The sequence below is a fragment of the Rosa chinensis genome, chromosome 6, assembly GCF_002994745.2.
Source record: "Rosa chinensis cultivar Old Blush chromosome 6, RchiOBHm-V2, whole genome shotgun sequence".
NCBI classification, from domain to species: Eukaryota; Viridiplantae; Streptophyta; class Magnoliopsida; order Rosales; family Rosaceae; genus Rosa; species Rosa chinensis.
In genome coordinates this window covers 8411669-8431869 of record NC_037093.1, presented here as the reverse complement: position 1 = coordinate 8431869, position 20201 = coordinate 8411669, and the positions used below count along the sequence as shown (strand labels likewise).

The window sequence follows — 20201 nt, the reverse complement described above, 5'->3', positions numbered from 1 at the left end:
TTAAGTCCACTTAATTCTAACAATTTTGGGTTCGATCGTGACTCAAGTAACCTCTGCCAAAGATGGATTGGTCTCGGACTTGGCACAAGTCTCCAGCATGGAGGGAACAATCCAAGCTACTACCCAGTTAGTATCACAGCGACAGGTAGGTGTGGAATAGCTTAAGGACAACCTTTACGAAGTTTGCATGATTTATATCTTGGTTCTGTTTACACAAACTGGTCCGCACTATGATCTACTGAACTTTATAATGTGACAACATGGTATAATAATATGTCTCACTTGGACAACATAGTGCTTTTCAACCGTTTGTATGTCTTACTTTATTGGAACCATTAACAGGCACTCATGTTGAACAAAAATTTTCAGTGGAGCTGTCACTGGAGCAGAACAGAACGTGATCAATGTCAGTGCAGTGTGAGCAAATGAGCAAAACTTTAAGAAATGGCAAAACTTTGACAACCATTTTGATCTGCTGTGTAGGCTCAAAATTTGCTTGCTGAGTCGGCCAACAAAAGTTTTAAACCCTAAAGCCACGTTTGGTTTGCGGAAAGGAAGTATCAGGAAAGGAAGCTTGTTCTTTTCCTGCATTTGGGATGCAAAAGGACAGGAAATCGTTTCCTGAAAGAAGGGAAAATAAGGGGGAAAGTGGTTCCTTCCAAATCTCAAATGAATCAATTTCCCCCTTCTTTCCTTGCATTTATTACTCACATCATATTATTTTATTACATTATTTACAAACTTTTTAATAACTTTCCTGATCAATGTCAGTGCAGTGTGAGCGAATAAGCAAAACTTTAAGAAATGGCAAAACTTTGACAACCATTTTGACATGCTGTGTAGGCTCAAAATTTGCTTGCTGAGTCCGCCAACAAAAGTTTTAAAGCTAGAAATTATCAACACTGAAAAGGTTTACATTTAGCTTTCAAATGCTGGTTTTTCTTGTTATGCTTGGCTGGTGCAAAGGGATGGTAAAGAGTGATGAAATGGAACACCATCCTCACTACAATCTTTAATCTACAGTCTAGCTAGATTAATCACTAGCTTGAGAAACGTCAAAAGTTTAACATCCCGGGAAGATAAAATCTTTACAATAAATTATATAACCTGCAAGGATCCCAATATTGCTTTATTAATATGGCTGGGAGAGAAGGACAACATACAGTCGAACACTAATGAGATAGGAGATGCGAATACAGTCAATGGAAAATTTCATTAGTTGTAAGGGAAGATGCAATTTGCATAGCTGTAAGCAGCTTTAACTTTTATAAGCTAAAAGTTACCTCGGCCTAACTTTTATAAGGTGGTGCCAAATGATTAAACATTTAGGCTTGATTTGGTTAGTGGAAATTATAGTTTGTCTTTTGCCTTTCTCATGGGATAGAAAATTTCCATAAAATTTCCATTCCAGTGTCCAGAGACAATTGAAAAGTTGTCAGGCAGTGGGCTGGTAAGGCGGTGGTTTCCAATTTGGGATGTAATGTGTTTGGACATGTGTGTTGGTGAGGTGATAAGAAGGTGATTTCCCACTAGACATTTCGTAATTAATGTAATAAACTAATAAAAAAATTAGGATAAAAAATAAATCTATTAGAGGTATGAGAGGAATCATTTTTTTCCATATTTTCCCTTGTCCTGAAAGACTTTTCAACCCCTTACCAAACACAACAAATACAGAGTTTTTGTTTCTTGGGCTCTCAAATTATCTATTATCTAAAGGGCGTGGACTGTTCATTCACGTGGCTACTGTTCATTCGAGCATGAAGTAAATGACTATTTTGCCCTTATTTTTTTAACAGAATTACAATTAAACCGTGTTTCCAGATTCTATCTGGTCTTTGTCTTCTTTATCAAGTTCTAGATCGATCTGAACTCTACCTCAATTTTCAGTTCTGCCATTTTCCCTTTCTGGAAGCATCTCTCTGCACCGACATATCTACACCGACATCAACTCTTGCAGACTATAAATTGAAATCAGCAGAGGCGAAATATATACTAATTTCGTTCACTTGATTACCACATCATTCAGCTTACTTGATTTCAGTTTAAGTTAACTATCATCATTCTGTTTATTAGGCTATTGAGCTTTTATTGAATTCAAATCAGTAAACATGTTTTCTTATTTTTCTGTTTTCTTAATCGAATAAATTCAATTCAATTGCTTCCTGGTTGAATTCTATACTGTATGATAATCTTTATTTTTCTTTTCCAACAGCTCCGAAACTCGGTTTTGGGAGAAATGTCAGAAAAGAAGGTTGTACTCGAGCGAAATGGAGCAGCTTTGATATTTAACAAAATTTTCTTTCTGATATTGTTGTTTCAATTTTTTTTTTACTGTCATTCTCATTTGATTAGCTGTTGTTTTCAGTTTTGAAATCATATTTGTTTTTATGTTGTTGAGACTCTGTTTTTTCTTCGCGAGACCTTTGTTGGGTACTTGAATCACTATGGTTAATTGGTTTTCTGGTCTGAAGTCATGTTGCCATAAATATGAAATTTGTGTTGAATTACAGAATTTGGACAAGTGCGTACAATACATGTTGATAATGGCTTGGGTCCTGCAATGGCAGACGTGTCACAGTGATGACGTTGATGGAGTCGGGTCATTCTTATTCAAAGCATGCACAATAGATGGTTGGTATATTTGCATGCAGCCTATGATTGGTTCAAAGTGAATGGCACAAAGATGATCGAGGGCGTTCAGATTTGAGGTTGAATAATATGACAAAGGTAATTTTGTTGAACAGACTACTGTGATTGTCTTTGTCGTGGAAATGTTCCAAGTGCATCCTAGCTATGGTAATTGATGAGTTAAATGCTTCAAATTGATGAAGCCTGAAAAAAAAAAAAAAAAAGGTTGGAAAGTTGCGATGTTGAATCATAATTCATGAATATGATCATTCATTCGAATATGTCTGTTAATTTGAAATTGCTTTGGAATTTAATTCAGCTGCATTTCAAATAAGATATGGAACTTGATTACTATGTATGATTAATTATAGTGATATTCAGTTCGTATTGCTACTGCAATAGTTTTGAGTGGATTTGAATTTGGCATATGTTAGTTTCCAGTACACTTGGATTATTATTAATTATGGTCCTGAATACAAATCATAAGTATATGTGTCTATTTATTCTATAAATAAGTATTTGTATAAATCTGATTCAGTATAAGACTTTTGTGCCGTAGTATAGAAACACCAAACTTCAATACCACTTTATATATACAAGTATAACATAAACTTTGAACTACATCGATCCCTGGATAATGAGTGAAGAGAAAGAGGGGTTAATATAGCAACACCAACCTGGGTTATTTCTCTCAGCTTTGTGACTTGATGTGTTTTCGATGCATTTGCAGGAAGGAAGATGTAAGGATCGCTCTTTAGGAAGACGCTGCACGCATCTTTGAAGCCCAACACATTAGCCATCTGCCACCTCCATTTTGAGTTGTATTCACAAGTTTAACAGTCAAAGAATTCCAACGTAAACTATATCTTCCATCTAAATACCTCTATATGTCCACTACCCTTGCAGTTCAAATCTAATCTCTTCACTCATTTTTTGAACAGGCAAACCAGTCTTAAATATAACCATGAGTACATGCATCTTCATCAATCCAAACATTCCCGACAGAGCGGAGTACAAACAAAGGTACACAGTCTCAACTTTAAGAATAGGAACCCATCTGATTACACGAGTATATAACTGAAACTTAATCTTACAATACTTCATGCCTGTTTTATATCATTGCAGTTTTTCTGAACTATTTCTTGCTCCAACAAAACAAATAATAGGAGCTGATGGACTGGAGGTTGTAGAAAAAAAGACAGTCAAAGAACTCAACCTACTAGATCCAGAAACAGACAAGGTAATGTATCAATCAGCAAACTGATTGGGTAGATTTCTGCAAATCAAAGTGCACTGTGTGGTTTGTTTTTCCAATTGGTCTCAATTTCTGAACAATTTGAACTAATTCCTCACCCATTTTAGCTTGGTCTTTCCCTTCCTATGTCATTGTTTGGTTTAGTTGTGCAATTGATTTGATATGTATATTGGGAGAAAATGATGAATTAATTTCATTATTTTCATCGTTTACATTTGCAGGAATCCATTCACGTGCAATTGTCATGACTGAAACAGAAAGAAGAAGACTTTAAGCAATTCAAAAATGAGGCGTACCTATGCATATTGCAGATTAAAGTTTGAGTCCCGCAATTGAAAAACCAGGTGCGTCTTATCTAGCATAAGGTCAATAAGAAACTCAGCATTAACTTCCAACAACTACTACAGCAATCTATGCATCTTTTCATATTTTTCATTATAACTGCATCATGGGGTGTGTATTGAATTTGTACAAAAAACGTTTGAACTGAAGTCCATAGTAGTGTGTCTTCCATTTCCCCATTGAAAAACTTAGTATAGATTCAATGTGTAGATGCACTAATCCAATCTAACACAATTGTTCCTCAAAATTTTTTATCTTTAATTAAGGTAGATATATGGCACCTGTCAGAGCGATAAACAGAATTATACACCTCAGGATGTTTGCCAAGATTTTGCACCATTGGCAAGGAATGATGGAAACAACAGCTTTCAAATTAAGACATTTGTAAATCCCATAGCAGGTAATAGCCTTTGTCTACTGCTTAACAAATAGCAAAAAATACATTGCTGCAAATGCCTTTACTCTTCAAGGTTCAAAAGAATCGAAGTTTTTTTCACCACAATTCTTGCTAGATTGTTCGTGTTCTTTTGTTTCATGTACTTTCTGAAAAATAGAAAGAAAGTTTTTATTTACATGTGATTAGGAAATTGATTATATTATTTACAGATGATCCACTTGCATATATAACATGTACATTGCATTCATAGCTTTTCACTTTTACTTCCAACTCTTAGGAGGTCAAGGTGCTCAAATGATTCTATTGCAATTCTGTGGCATTATACCCCCCAATTTGGGACAATGATCGGAAGAATCAAACTTTTTTTTTTTTTAAGGAATCAGGTATTTCATTGTTCAATTAAGCTAGATGTTCTGCAAATATTGGAACATTTCATAGCCAAAAAAAATGGGTCCCTTTTTTTTTTTAATTTACAATGATGAACTTTCAGCTTTTAAATTTGATTAATTTGATTCTAAAAGTTGTGATTTTTTGTTGATCTTGGTTTTATTTGCAGCACCTATCTACCTAATTGCAGCAAAAATTGCTCATGTATGTATCTGGTTAACAAACCAGATTTTGAAATCTATAAAAAAATACTCTGATTATTGATATAATGTTTCAAACATTTGTTTTTGTTGTAATTAAACATATAACAAACCAGCAGCATCACGCGAGGTTGATCTCTATCGTTGTTTACGCAAGCAATTACTCTCCTAAACAACAGTAATGTTATGAAATCAGGGATACCATATAATGTTATGTAATAATTTATTTCTTCCATTGCATATTTCTAATTCATTGACAACAGAAACTCCCGCAGCAAAGCGCGGGCATAGTTTCTAGTTTTAAATATACTAAACGTCAATCCACTGTTCATACTGTTCACAATCACTGTTCATAAGGGTGCGTAATGACGGTTTTGCCCTTTATGTTCCGGAAATTACGGGTTGCCACTGCGAATCTGGGTTAAGACTTAAAAGAGTGGTCGGTCGTCGTTTTCCTCTTTGTATTTTGACGCTCTAGAAGGGACCGGGTTTGGTTTGGAGACTGTGGTGATCGAATAGAAAGAAACAAGGGGATTTGGTTTCCACAACACTGAATTTGTGGCTTTGCTGGGTTTGGCGAGATTGAGGATTGCAGGTCTGGAAGTTTTCTTCTGGTATTGTTTTTGTTAGTTTTCGTGTCCTTTGGTGTGTAATTGATATGGTTTTGTCCTCACTTTATCTTTTTTTACGCCTCTACCACACCAGAAGGCAGAAGCTATGTCGGTTTTATTTTTTATTTTTTTGGGTACAAGAAGCTATGTCGGTTTTCTTTGGGCAATAGAAGACGGGATAGGTTTAGAAAAAAAGGGAGAAGAAGAGCGGCTGGTGTTGGGGTGAAGAAAAGGGAGAAGAAGAGCGATTGGTTCGAATATTATTCAGAGATCGAAGGTTTGGAAGTTTTTCTTGCTTAATTCTTTGGTTTGATTAACCTCTGTGTTTTATGCAGTAGAAGGGACTGTGGTATTCTGATTTCTGGTTTTGGTGAGTCTTCTGCTTTTGTTTTTTGTTAGCTGGGTTGTTAGTCTTCACCGATTTCTGTTTTAACCCTTGAATTGGAACTCTACATGTTTTTGTGTTTGAGCGTTGGTGATTTCTTATTGAAATAGATACTGGATTTGAGGATTTTGGTAGGGTAGGCGAGTGTGAGCACAGAATCCTGAACTTTAGAGAGTCCATTTAGAATTGCCCGTCCATAAATGATAGGTTTGAGTTTTGTTTAAAATTCAGCGCTCCTCTTCACGGAATCGATCAAGGTTCAATTTTTGTATCCTTATGCTTACTGGTTATGCATCAAAATGGTGCTAATTGCTTTGTTTCCAGTACTGGGTTTCCTAAATTGATCTTAGATTCATCATCACTTTCTTTAGAATCCTTTACCTTATCAATGGCTGCTTTGCTTGCACCCTTTGATTCAGAAGATTCAGGATTGACTGCTGCTGTTGCTGCTTTTGAGTTACATGTATCGGCGATAGATGGGGGCCTATTCTTAGGAACTTCCTACAGACCAACAATGAAAATAGAACTCTGTGTTAGCAATAGACTATCTAAATCAGTATATAGCAGATTCTATTCATCTTGCAGTTGGCACTTGCTAGAAAAAACAGAGCAGTAATTGCAATAAAGGTGTAATGAAGTATCAAGAAGAGCAAGTGCTACTATTTCTGCTTTGAAATTATTGAAGGTTGGTAAAGGGTATGAAGAAGTATGGCATTACGTTTGGGTATAAATAGAAGGATTGAGTGGGAACCCACTGCTGCAAGTTGATAAGTTAGTTGCTGGGGGAGTTAAGCATAGAGACAAAAGTTTACTGTGAGGGAATGGATGTGGAGCAAGAAATTGCCCAACTTTCGGCCTGTGATTTTATCCAAATTTCCTCTGGTTTTTCGGTTTGTGAGAACTGAAAACTAACTTCCAGATATAAGAGGAAACCTGCAGGTTAGGGTTTCATGAGTTGGGAAAGCAAGAGGTGAAACTAGAATTAGAGAGAGGCTGTTTGGTCGTTAACATGAGCTCTTACCACATTACGTTGGGTATGGTCGCAATCTGAACCGTTCAAATTCGAACAATCTCTGTTGTATTCAGGTCCAATAACTGTTGTATAGCTTTTATGCTTCATTAAACATTGACATTCATTAACTATTCCCGCAGCAAAGCGCGGGTAGATTTTACAAGTATTTACTATATACTAATTCTCAATGCACTGTTCATCGACTTATGAACAGTACCGGCTGGAGCCGAGCCGGTAATGGACGAAAAGACGATTTTGCCCCTGCATGCTGTTTCTGGCTTCGACACCTGGGGTGCTGCTCGGTGCATGCTGTTTCTTGCTACGACACCTGGGGCGATGCTCAGTGCTGTTGTGTCTACGATACTTCACTCCACCGAGAGGTAAAGAGAGAGAGCAGAGGGAATTGATATCCGTCTGTAATCGAAGAAATTGGTGCTTGGGGGTTTGATTTGATACGCGGCAAGGATTAATTTCTGTGGCAAAGGGATTGATTTCCATCTCAAATCAATATTCCGTCTCTAACCTGCATTTGATCACTCGGCACGAGGTTATTGAGCTTCCTCGAAGAGACAAAGCTCCAGCTTTCTGGAGATGGCGATCTTCTTCATTTGAAGAGGTATCTAATTGATTTCTTCAAAGTCTTTCTTCAAAATCAGTGTAAATCGTCCTATGTGATTGATTTAGGATTTGGGCTCGGAGGTATTGATTAAACAGAATATTGATTTTGCTAACAATTTCCATGTTTTTCTCTGACAAGAATTAAGGTTGGGTACCTGCACCTGAGGATTCTTGGCAACAAATTTGTTAGATCATGCCGAGGGATTTGTATAATCTCACGTCCAGTAGTCCAGGTACCCCATGACAGCTATCTTGAGAAAACATTTTTATAGAAATTTTATATGTTGCAGTTATGGTTTGCTAATTGCTATCTGTCTATTGATTTGGTTCATGGTTTTTGTTTAAGCAGAAGGTGCACAGGCTGCTTCAAGTCTTGCCGGGACAATGCTGGGATGAGGATGTTGCCTTCTAACACAGCTTTTGCACATGTTAGCCCAAGAGAGGTTCTCGAAGGTTTGACCTTTCGATTTTCGTTCTCAAGAGTTTGATCTTAGGAAAATCAAATTGTCAAATTGTGTGTGTTTTTCTGGGGTGTGAGAAAGTAAAAGTGAGTTTAGAACTGGAGGTGTATACTCTAATCATTTAACCTTACTTGGAATTATATTGAAAAACAAAGTGAGCTATAGGTGGCTTGGAAAATTTGGTAAAAAAGACTTAAAGGGTATTGTACTGTCATATGAATATTTCTTGAAATGTAGTCATATGCTTCTTCTTTATTATCTTGCTTCCAGATATGGCTGCAACTTGCTTCAACAAGGAAACAAATAATAATGAACTCAGAAACCCCTGAAGCTCAAGCGTTGGAGAAGGTGGAGGATAAGTCTAAATGAGAACTCTGAAGCATTGGCTTTTATCATTGATTTTTTCATTGATAATAGCTATTGATTTGAGTTGAATTATTTACTGACCTTTAATATTGGCTTTTATAGGACATATATCAGTACTGGTTTTGTTATCTAATCTGTTTGTTGTTATATGATGTGCTACTCCAATGGGTTTTCGCATTGATTATAGCTACTGTCGCTTTTTTTGTCAGCTATTATCTCTATTTAAACAGTTGTCTTTATGATTTATTCTTCAATTATACAGTTTTGCATTTCTTGGATTGATTAGTTTGTGGTGGATTTGCAGCTTGAGAAAAGAGTGAACGAGGTTGAGCAGTATTACTTGAGGAAAGGCAGTCTGCAACCAACCACTTCGAAGGAGAAAGACGGAGATAAACATTTTAATACAATTAAGAAGCAGCAACAAGATGCATCATGTAGGGACGCTGCTGCTGCAAAGAGGATGCGAGATCTGTTGAATGATAGTGACATTTTTGCCCCTACATTCTCGCTGGCTTTTACCTGAGTACCCCGACGAGGACTGGATGTGGCTCTTTTTCATTGCTCCACGAAGAGAGAGAGCAATCTTGAGAGAGTTCATGAATGATCCAGAGACCTGGCGTTTGTTTCTTTGCTTCGCACGAAGAGAGAGAGTGGGAGATAGAGGTGATATTCAAGAAAGAGACTGATCGGAGAGGCACACAGAGAAAGAAAGAAGTGTGAGAGGGATCTGGGTTTTTACTACAGCCCCAAATTTCTAATCGGTAGGTTTGAATGTTTTATATACCTCTTGAATTTGCTGCCTTTTGTGGATGCATGTGATGTTCTTCTTTCTGAAATCATATATATCAATATATGTGTTCGATCTCTTTCACCAAAGAGTCTTAAATAGCAATATGTAATGGTGATGTCTGTTCACTATGTTGTTACAATAAGAAATAGAAGAATGACTTTTGCACAATTTTGAATTCAACTTGGATGTGGCTTGACTTTTGGACAGAGGTGCTCTTAAGAACGAAACGGTGATATTTGCTCTTTATGGAGACAGTTGAACAAAGAATGGGTACATATGTGGATTTACAATCTCGATACAGATGTGAGCAACTGATCTTACACTGAGGAGTTGAAACATTTGAGAAGAGAAAATTTCCAAAGATTATTATTCGTTTTGAAGCTGTTGGATTTTAAAGCAAAATGACTGCAGTATCTAAACAAATTGACTGAGGTATGTACAGCCAGATTGTTGTTTTTGTTATGGGGGTTTATTTTGGTATTTCATTTGTGTTAAATTCTGGGTTACAGAATCATTCGAATATTGTGGGTTGTCAACAATATCCAGCCTGTCGGGCATACTGATATTGGTCAGTCTAATTCCATTTTAAGAAGCGCAACTACCTTCCTTTACCTTTCTCTTTCAAAAAAGGTCATAGTATTACTTTATTTATCTTCTGATGTTGATAATTAGGAAAACTGCCATCTGAGATACACAAACTTTAGAAAGCAGCTGTATTTCTTGGTAACAACACATTCTGCATTTTCTCACCAACATATTTACTACCCTCCAGTGTTTATCAATGGTCAGGAAAATGCAGAGGAGGAGGATATGGATAACAATGATGATCTTGCTGGAGATGCCATTGAAAGTGATGACAAGGAAGAACAGGTACCAGCAGAACGGCCTCCCAAAACATCAAAATTTATAGGTATTCTTTAAATTTTTATTAGTATGAAATTATATTGATTGGTTTTGGCCAACCCTTTACCAAATCTAATTTTTGGATGACCAGCATCAGTGCCCCTGTGATGGTTGAGGTGGAGGGTGAGGCTAAGAAACAGAGACTAACTTCCAACTTTTATACCCCTGTGATGGTTAATAATGGAAGAAACAGAGACTAACTTCCAACTTTGATCCAATTTAAGTAAAGAGTTTAGATCCCACCATTTTGTGTTCATCAGGAGGAGTTTCCTCCCTGGAAACAATCCAACTTTCTTTGACTTGAAAATTTAAGTTCAATTCTAGCAGCTAGGTTATTCTTCCCCACTGTGTTCATATGGTTGTTTATCACTCTCCCTTTTGAACATGAAATTGATGATCTCTGAAGTTGGTTTAGATTACAAGTAAACCATATTGTTCACAGTGAGATGAGTTTTGATAAAAGATGACATATAGACATTTGATTGCTCATAGTGACATCAACTTGGGTTCACTTTGTGATTCTATCTTGATATGATGTATACCAAGTTTCCTTTTGATTCAAGTCAACTTGAAAGTCAATGAATCCGTAATCGTTATATAATTAGTTAATGAATGCATTGCTGGATCAACAACTTTTTAAGCTTAGTACATCTAAGTCTGACCAACTTTATCTCTTATCTGTTCATCTATATATCATGGTTGCATTTTTTCCCCCAGCTTCATCATGTACTCATCAAGTGTGCTTAATATCTGGATGAAGATTCATAGTTGAAGGCTACAGACTTTGGCCTGTCAGATTTTGTGAAACCAGGTTGGTCAATTCTTCTTTTTATAATGCGCACAGCTACTTGATCTTTTAGTAGAGTTATTTGGTCAGTGTTTTCTTATGAGTGAATAATCTTCGCAGATGAAAAGTTTATCAAAATTGTTGGTAGTACATACTGTGTAGCCCTCAAAGTGTTACATATGGCTTATGGTACAGAGGCTGATGTCTGGAGCGTAGGTGTGATTGCACACATTCTATTGTGTGGCAGCTGTCCATTTTGGCCTTGAACGAAGTTTGGCATTTTTCGGGCAGTTCTAAAAGTTGATCCAAGTTTCAATGAACCTTGGCCACATTCTCTACAGAGGCAAAAGTAATTTTGTCAAGCGCCTATTGAATCAAGACCCACGGAAAAGAATTACCACTGCACAAACGTGAAGTGAGTGCCTTATCCACTCTCAAAATGCTTAGTCATGAACTCATGATTAACTTCTGAAACTGTCACTCACTGCTTTCTCTTGCAGGTCATCCCTGCCTTGAACATCATAACACTGTTAAACTTCCTCTGGACATAATAATATTCAAGCTCATGAAGGTTTATATGCGCTTATCACCTCTCCGCAAAACTGCTTTAAGGGTGGGTTTATGATGCCACTTTCAACTGAAAATATATATTAGTATTGCTGTTGTATCTATCAATGGTTATTATCCCTTCATGTTTCTTATTGCAAACCCTTTTTTTGTATTAAATACCAATTTTTCACTATTTCCTCAAGTTTTTGGTAGACTTTAAGACCAAAATAGAGCACAGGGAAAAAGCAATGTTGTTTCTCATTCGTTTTCAGTTTTGTGCTGATGGTTAGGCGCTTAAATCCTAAACTAAAGGTTGTTAGCTGTTCTGTACTCGGTGAATAAACAATCTAATTTAACCATGATATGTTGCTTACTTTGAAACTTGCTCAAACTTTCAATGATACTATTTCAGGGAGTTTTTTGCTCAGCTTTCCAGGTTGGTGTATCAACATGGTGTCTTAACATGACATGGCCGATTTTTGTATCTATGTTCAAGCCTTTGGGGATCGTAGTTGCAGTTGCCACTGGTTTTGGAGTGTAGCATACTCTTTACTCTCTGGGTTCAGAAAATCTAGAAAGAAAGCACGGGCTATCTAGCTTAATTTTGAGTTAAACTACCAAAAGATAATTGTTGTTTATGTACTCTAATCGACTGAAAACACGTATCAATAACAAAGAGACCCGCAGCAAAGCGCGGGCTATCTATCTAGTGCGAACCAAACTAGACCTAGAATAAATTGCTTTATTGAATTTTACCAAATACATTTTATTACTTAAATTATTTATTGTTTAGCTTTTTAAGTAACTTAACTAAGTCCTCTCATAGTCCCCATATCACCAATAAAATTCACTTTTGATGAATCTTTCATAATCTTACGTAAGGTAGTCGTGTCATGTGTGTGGTAGGGTTGGGCAATCAGTGAGCATGCAAGAATCAGCCATATTTGACGACGGAGAATAAACTGTTTTATGTTAAAGGAAAAATATATTGTGTGCCTTCGTCAAAGCAACTGACGGAGAGGGAATCAAGGAATCAGTGATTACCATCAATCAGCACAATTATAGATCAATCAGCATTCAATGTATTTAATGTAATTAATATTTCCGTTGTAATTCTATCCCTATATAAAGGGACTATGAAATGAAATGAGTAGACCAATTTCAATTGTCATTTTACTTTAACACGTTATCAGCACGCTCAGAGCAAATAGCCAATAGAAAAAATCCTAATTTTCTACTTTTCTTTCTATCGAAAAGAAACCAAAACCCTAGAAGAAAAAAAATCTTTTTCTTCCTTTTTCCTGCCGCCACCAACTAAAAAAAAAAAATTCAGCCCGGCCAAGACCGGCCCCATCCTCGCTGCCACCTCCCACCTGCTGCTGCGCCGAGCAACGACACACAACAGCCCATCCCCGCGGGCCACCAGCCTCAATCTGCCCTCTGCCCTCCAGCTTGCCCACCCGCGCTAACCCAGCCGGCCTCAACCTATGGGCATCAACAACAACCGGCAGACCACCTCGCTACTGCTCCGCCCAATCCCGCACGGCTCCTCCGCTGCGCAGCTCACTCGCCTCCCCGCACCAAAGCGCACGCACGCCCATCGCTGTCTCCAGCCCGGCCTCCAGCGTGCCCTACCCGCCTGACAGCAGCCCCGCGCCCTGCTGCAACCCAGCCCCACACCTGCCATCCAGCGCGAGTCTGCACAGTTTCCCCGCACCTGCCATCCAGACCGGCCTACAGCCCTGCACTACATAGCACGCACGGCCCAACCCGGACGTGCACCCCTGCCACCGGCTACGACACAGCCACCTCTGCAAGAAAAAAAGAGAGAACCAGAAAGAAGAGAGGGAAGAAACGCGAAGGAGAAGAAAAATAAGAAAGAAAGAAAAAAAAAAGGCCCAAAGAACAGAAGGCCCAGAGAAAAAAAAATAAAAACAGAAAGAAAAAAGAAACTCGGCCCAGACCGAAAAAAAAAAAAACAAAACAAAAGCAGGCCTTTCGGCCCAGAAACAAAAGAAAGAAACAGGCCATGCGTCCCAAATAAAAAAAAAAAAACAACAAACAAAAGAAGTAGGCTTGCGGCCCAGAAAAAAAAAGAGAAAAGCAAAGAAAAAACAAGGCCTTGTGGCCCACTGCTGAAAAAAGAGGAAGCGGCCTAGTTTTTCTCAAGCCCAAAAACATCGCTACGTACGCCTGCATCAACACGCGCGTGTGCTAGGATTGTTTTATTTTCTCACAACCAAGTATGTTTTATTTATTTACTTTATACTTTTAAAGCATGTGAATTTTATTTATATCTTTAAGCATGCTCTATATTTAATTGTTTATAATTAGAATTTTTTTTAGCGTGTTTAGTTAGATAATTTTGATCATTTTAAGCATGCCTTATTATTTATGTTTTATATGATTATATTTAAGCATGATTTATAATTATGTTTAAGCATGTTTTATATTTTATTGTTTATGGTTTATTATGAAATTTTGAGCATGTTTTTATTTTTATTTACGCATATATAAATTATGTCTACGCATGCTTTGTATTATGCTATTGTTTACATTTTATTTTATGCATGATATATTCTTGCTATTATTATGTGTAGGATATAATTTGTTGTATATTTGTGAAATTTGAGCATGCTATGTAGTTTATTTTTATATATGCTATGTTTAAATGAGCTATGATTAATTTCTAGTATGCAACATATACAATCCGCTTTGCCATGATAATGAAATTTCATGCGCATTATACACACAACATTACCGTGATAAAGTATTTTCACATAGCATCGAAAAACAATGTGACCATTACGAATCTTGGTCTTGAGACCTAATTCATATTTTTGGAAAATAATTTACGTGGATGTCTTTATGACTACGTAATTTATATATTCTCTCTTGTTTATGTAGATGGCTGATCCAACTCGACCTGAATTTGACATTTTGGACTCAGATGGACTTGAGTACCACCGTTGGGTTTCCGATGTAGAAATTGCCTTTGTGGCAAGAGATTACACTGCCACCATTACCGACCCCAAAGACAATGGACCGTCTGACAAGGTGAAAGCAAATGCCTTAATGTTTTTGAGGCGACATATTGATCCTAGCCTACGCTGGGAGTACCTTCAGTTGAAGACACCCAAAGAACTGTGGGATGCCCTTAAGGGACGTTTTGGGAACATTCATGACACATTGCTCCCAGAACTGATCGTTCAGTGGAATGAAATCTGCTTGCTTGACTATAAAAGGGTAAATGACTTCAACAAAGATATGTTGCGCCTAAAAGCACGTCTAAATTTCTGTGGAAAGAAACTCACAGAAGATGATATGATCCAGAAGACTCTTTCCACTTTTCCTACTTCAGCAATTATACTAGCGAACCAGTATAGGCTGGAGTATGATAACAAAAGAATCACAACCTTCAACAAGCTGATCAACCTACTGCAAGTGGCTGAGAGGCATAATGAGGTTCTTTTGAACAACAATGCCAGGCTTGTTGGGACAAAGAAAATTCCTGAGGCTAATTATGGCAAAATGAAAGGTGGAAAGAACCCCAATGCAAAGGGGGTTGGACGTGCTGATCCCTACCCACGTGGCAACAATGCACCACGTGGCAAGGGACATGGGGGTCGTGATATGGGCCGTGGAGGCCCTCCCAATGTATGGCGCAGAGATGGTAGTGCTGGCCCTAGTGGTCATGGAAACAAGGTGCAAAGGGCACCTAAGAACCCTTCAGTCAAACAAAATAGAGTTGGCAATGAACCATGCTATAGATGTGGAGTCATTGGGCATTGGTACAAGAACTGCCAAGCAAGCAACAGAGTAGCAGCCAATTACAAGAGGTATAGGGAGTCAAAAGAACAAGAGGCTCACTATATGGAAGAAGGAGGCAATGACCCAGACGTCAACCTCACAATTGCAGAGTTTAATGGCAACAAGGAATTTGCTCAGTCAACCGATGCACAAGATTTTGATTGATCTGCTTTATTTACTTTATTTTCCAAAAATAGTTGTGAAGGCATAATGCCTCATTTTTAATTAGACTATTACTTGGTCTTAAAGTTTATTTCAATAATGGTTTGATGAATTAGAACAAGACCTTGATTTGATTATCGTTAGCTCATTAATAAATTTTGAATTTCATTCTCAAGCACTGAATTTATTCAACTTTATTTACTACACATATTTACATGGTTCGAAATTGCAATATAAAGATGTAAAGCAATACATCTAGAGAAAAATTATTATTAGAATGAAAAGATTATCATTCTACTAAAATAGAAATACTCTAAAGAATCTGAGATATATTTAAAGTCACAGACGCTCTATATGCACCAAGAGCTAATCGAACCTTGTTAAAGTTTCAAAGCTGTTTGTGCCAACGGTTATCATGTAAAAACACACCGTGAGAATGGAACTGAATACCTTGATATTACATCTAATGACTGTGGAAGGAAACGCATCTTAGAGAACTTATGAGTCAATCTAGTGGACTGTACCTCACTACGATTCGGATCATTGAATCCTATACTATCACCAACAATGAAATGTGGGACACTGACTCATACAGGCTTTTGCATGACTGCCTATGGCACCGAGGTCGTGACATGATGATCTGTATTTTTAAAGAACTCACACAGACATCCCTTCTTTCGAGTGAAAAATGGGAGAAAAATCCGCCACATTGCAAGGTGTCGGTTCTAGTATTGCTCAAATGCAGTCATTGCCTTCTGAAGTACCAGAAGCACTACCTCCCTCCCATTATGCCTCATTGACTATTTCAAAGGCACATCACTCATTTTGCAAAGCCTGCTCTTTAGCAAAAACAGGATCGAGACCTTCCTATGCTAAAGATACAAAACAAAACATTCCATTCTTACAAAGGATACAAAGAAATGTCTGTGGACCTATCCATCCAGAATGCGGACCATTCAAGTACTTTATGGTTCTGTTGGATGCTTTGAAAATCTGGTCACATGTCGTTTTATTGTCCACAAGAAATGCTGCAATACTCCTCGCACAGGTTATACGTTTAAGGGCTCACCACCCTAATCACCCTATCAAGTCTATAAGACTTGATAACGCTGGAGAGTTTACATCAAAAGCATTTGATGATTATTGCATGTCTATTGGATCGATGTGAAGCATCTTGTACCCCATGTGCATACACAAAATAGTCTCGCAGAAGTCACCATCGAAAGGCTACAGATGGTGGCTAGGGCATTGGTTATGCGCACCAACCTGCCTATATCTGCCTGGGGTTATGCAATATTGCACGCAGCTTTACTTATTCGTTTCAGACCCACTGCTAGCCAACCATTTCCTGCGTACCAGTTGGTAACTGGATATGAGCCTGACATTTCACACTTACGCATATTTGGTTGAGCAGTATATGTGCCTATTGCGCCCCCACAGCACACCAAAATGGGTCCTCAGAGACGATTAAGTAATTATGTTGGATACGAATCCCCAACAATTATCTGCTATTTGGAAACCTTGACAGGCGATCTCTTTACCGCTACATTTGCGGACTGTCACTTTGATGAGACAGTCTTCCCGTCGTTAGGGGAGATAGGAAAAAGGATTTTCCAAGGGAACGACAGGAATTGTCGTGGTTTGTCCCCACTCTGTCTCATTTTGATCCCCGCACTTCACAAAGTGAAAGTGAAGTGAAAAGAATAATCGATCTTCAGAACGTAGCAGATTCGATGCCTGATGCGTTTACTGATATCGCAAAAGTGACGAGATCACATATACCAGCTGAAAATGTGCCTGCAAGGTTAGAAGTCCTCAACAAGGGGCACGGTGTCGCAGATAGAGGCACTGCAACCGCACTTAGTGGAGGTGTGGTTGAGGCCGTGGCTCCCCAAGGAAGAGGGGGAGGCCACTTGGTTCGATTGACACTCACCCAAGGAAGAAGAGGGTGAGTAAGGCACAAACCAATCATCAATGTATAGAATCCCTCTCATGAGATTGTCTCTGATTATAGTTATGTCCATGAATCAATACTGGAGGACGCTCCGATGTTAAAAATGATTCCAGAGAACAAAGAAACCTCAGAGGATTATGAGAGTGCGTATGAGTTGATAGAAAGATCTTCCATACACATTGATGATATATATTGTTGCTCAAGGAATCATAGAGCACGATGATATCGAACCACGCTCTGTTGCAAAATGTCAACAAAGAGCAAATTGGCCTAAATGGAAAGAAGCAATCCAGGCAGAATTAGATTCTCTGACAAAGAGACAGGTATTTGGTCCGGTAGTTATAACCCCACCAAGTGTAAAGCCTGTAGGACATAAATGGACCTTTGTCAGAAAGCGTAATGAGAAGAATGAAGTCCTAAGGTACAAGGCTCGCCTTGTGGCGCAAGGTTTCTCACAACGCCCTGGAATTGACTATGAGGAGACATTCTCTCCCAAAATGGACGTTATAACGTTCCGCTACTTAGTTAGCTTAGTAGTTTCCAAAGGACTGGAAATGCAGTTCATAGATGTGGTTACTGCATATCTCTATGGGGATCTAGATTCAGAGATATATATGAAAGTGCCTGATGGCCTTACATTACCCAAGTCAAGTGACTCTAAACCACGGAGTGCGTTTGCAATTAGGTTGAAATGCTCACTTTACGGATTGAAACAATCCGGGCGGATGTGGTATACCCGTCTAAGTGACTACTTGATTGGGAAGGGATATGAGAACGATGAATTATGCCCCTGCGTATTCATAAAGAAAACAAGTTCCGGATTTGCAATTGTAGCAGCATATGTCGATGATATGAATATAATAGGTACTCTTGATGAAATAAGAGAAACCGCAGGCTACTTGAAATCCGAATTTGAGATGAAGGATCTTGAGAAAACTTGATTATGTCTAGGTTTTGAACTAGAACACCGAGTTTGTGGAATACTAATCCACCAGTCTGCGTATGTCCAAAAGTCAGGCGATATAACATGAACAAAGCGCATCCTGCTAGCACTCCCATGATCGGTCGAAGTTTGGATGCAAGGAAAGATCCATTTCGTCCAAAGGAAGATGACGAAGAGGTGTTGGGAGCTGAAATTCCCTATCTAAGTGCAATAGGCGCATTATTGTACTTAGCCCAATGTACTCGACCAGACATTACATTCTCAGTGAACTTGTTAGCTAGATTTAACTCAGCGCCAACGCAGCGTCACTGGAATGGTATTAAGAACATTTTCGATACCTAAAAGGAACCATTGACTTGGGACTGTTCTTTCCCTATAGAGAGACAAGAAGGACCGCATATGGAACTGCAATCCCTAAAGGAAATGTTGATGGCGAAAGCGCCTCTCCCTACACTAAAACGCCAAATGACGTTTTGGTTGGTTTTGCTGATACTGGGTACGTCTCTGACCCACATAAAGATCGTTCCCAAACTGGTTATGTATTTACCAATGGGAACACGGCGATATCTTGGAGATCAACCAAGCAAACCCTTGTGGCTACCTCCTCGAACCACTCAGAGATCATTGCTATACATGAGGCAGTTCGTGAGTGTGTATGGTTAAGAACTATCATTGCACATATTCGAGGGATTAGTGGTTTGAGTTCTACCACTGAAGAGCCTACTTGCATTTATGTACACAATGCAGCTTGCATCGAACAGATGAAGCTAGGTTTAAGGGTGATAACACAAAACACATATCGCCAAAGTTGTTCTACAATCAGCAACAACAAGCTCTCCTCAAGATTCAAGTGAATCAAGTAAGGTCTGAGGAGAATGTGGTAGATTTGTTCACCAAATTATTGCCCAAGGCCACATTTGAGAAACATGTGAAAAACATAGGAATGCAAAGTCTTTCCAAACTCCCTTGATTAATGCAAGTATCAGGGAGAGGTGTAGACGTCAGGGGGAGTCTAACACACACATGTCAGCCTCAAATGTAGAAGGTGCGTTGTGCTCTTTTCCTTCGACCAAGGTGTATTTTTGTCCCACAGGGTTTTTATTGTTACTTGGCAAGGTTTTTAGTGAGGCAACAACTCATGCACCATTTCGTCCTTGACTTGGCACAAGGGGGAATGTTAAAGGAAAAACATATTGTGTGCCTTCGTCAAAGCAACTGACGGAGAGGGAATCAAGGAATCAGTGATTACCATCAATCAGCACAATTATAGATCAATCAGCATTCAATGTATTTAATGTAATTAATATTTCCGTTGTAATTCTGTCCCTATATAAAGGGACTATGAAATGAAATAAGTAGACCAATTCCAATTGTCATTTTACTTTAACACTTTATTGAATTTTACCAAATATGTTTTGTTACTTAAGTTTTTTTGTTAAGTAACTTTTTAAATAATTTGGGTCAAGTCCCAAAAAATTGGACCTTAGTAGATTTGGAAAAATAAATAACTAAAGCCCAACACTCAATTTGCTGGGTTTTACATGACGCTTTCCTCGCACCTCCAGAACAGGAGAGCAAGGCTATGAGGAATTGAGGACCAAGTTTAATTTGGTCGCTTTTTTAAGGAAAAAGGTTCCC

General features: G+C 38.3%; 1 long non-coding RNA gene across 46 annotated transcripts; it reads left to right on the top strand.

The window, feature by feature from the left end:
• The first annotated feature begins 1851 nt into the window (after window positions 1–1851).
• On the top strand, window positions 1852–12508 carry LOC112174627. Of its 46 annotated transcripts, none has more exons than XR_005801864.1 (20): window positions 1852–2730; window positions 3362–3486; window positions 3573–3654; window positions 3757–3871; window positions 4108–4230; window positions 4499–4628; window positions 4903–7294; window positions 7435–7836; window positions 7978–8071; window positions 8188–8291; window positions 8570–8647; window positions 8970–9426; window positions 9663–9887; window positions 9965–10023; window positions 10245–10365; window positions 10450–10481; window positions 11076–11169; window positions 11266–11560; window positions 11646–11758; window positions 12107–12508. It is a non-coding gene; the product is annotated as an uncharacterized LOC112174627 (long non-coding RNA). The 46 variants fall into 46 exon arrangements; XR_005801863.1 differs by having other exon boundaries at window positions 10228–10325; XR_005801848.1 differs by lacking the exons at window positions 9965–10023; window positions 10450–10481 and having other exon boundaries at window positions 1852–2254; window positions 2514–2730; window positions 10228–10365.
• The last annotated feature ends 7693 nt before the right edge of the window (window positions 12509–20201 follow it).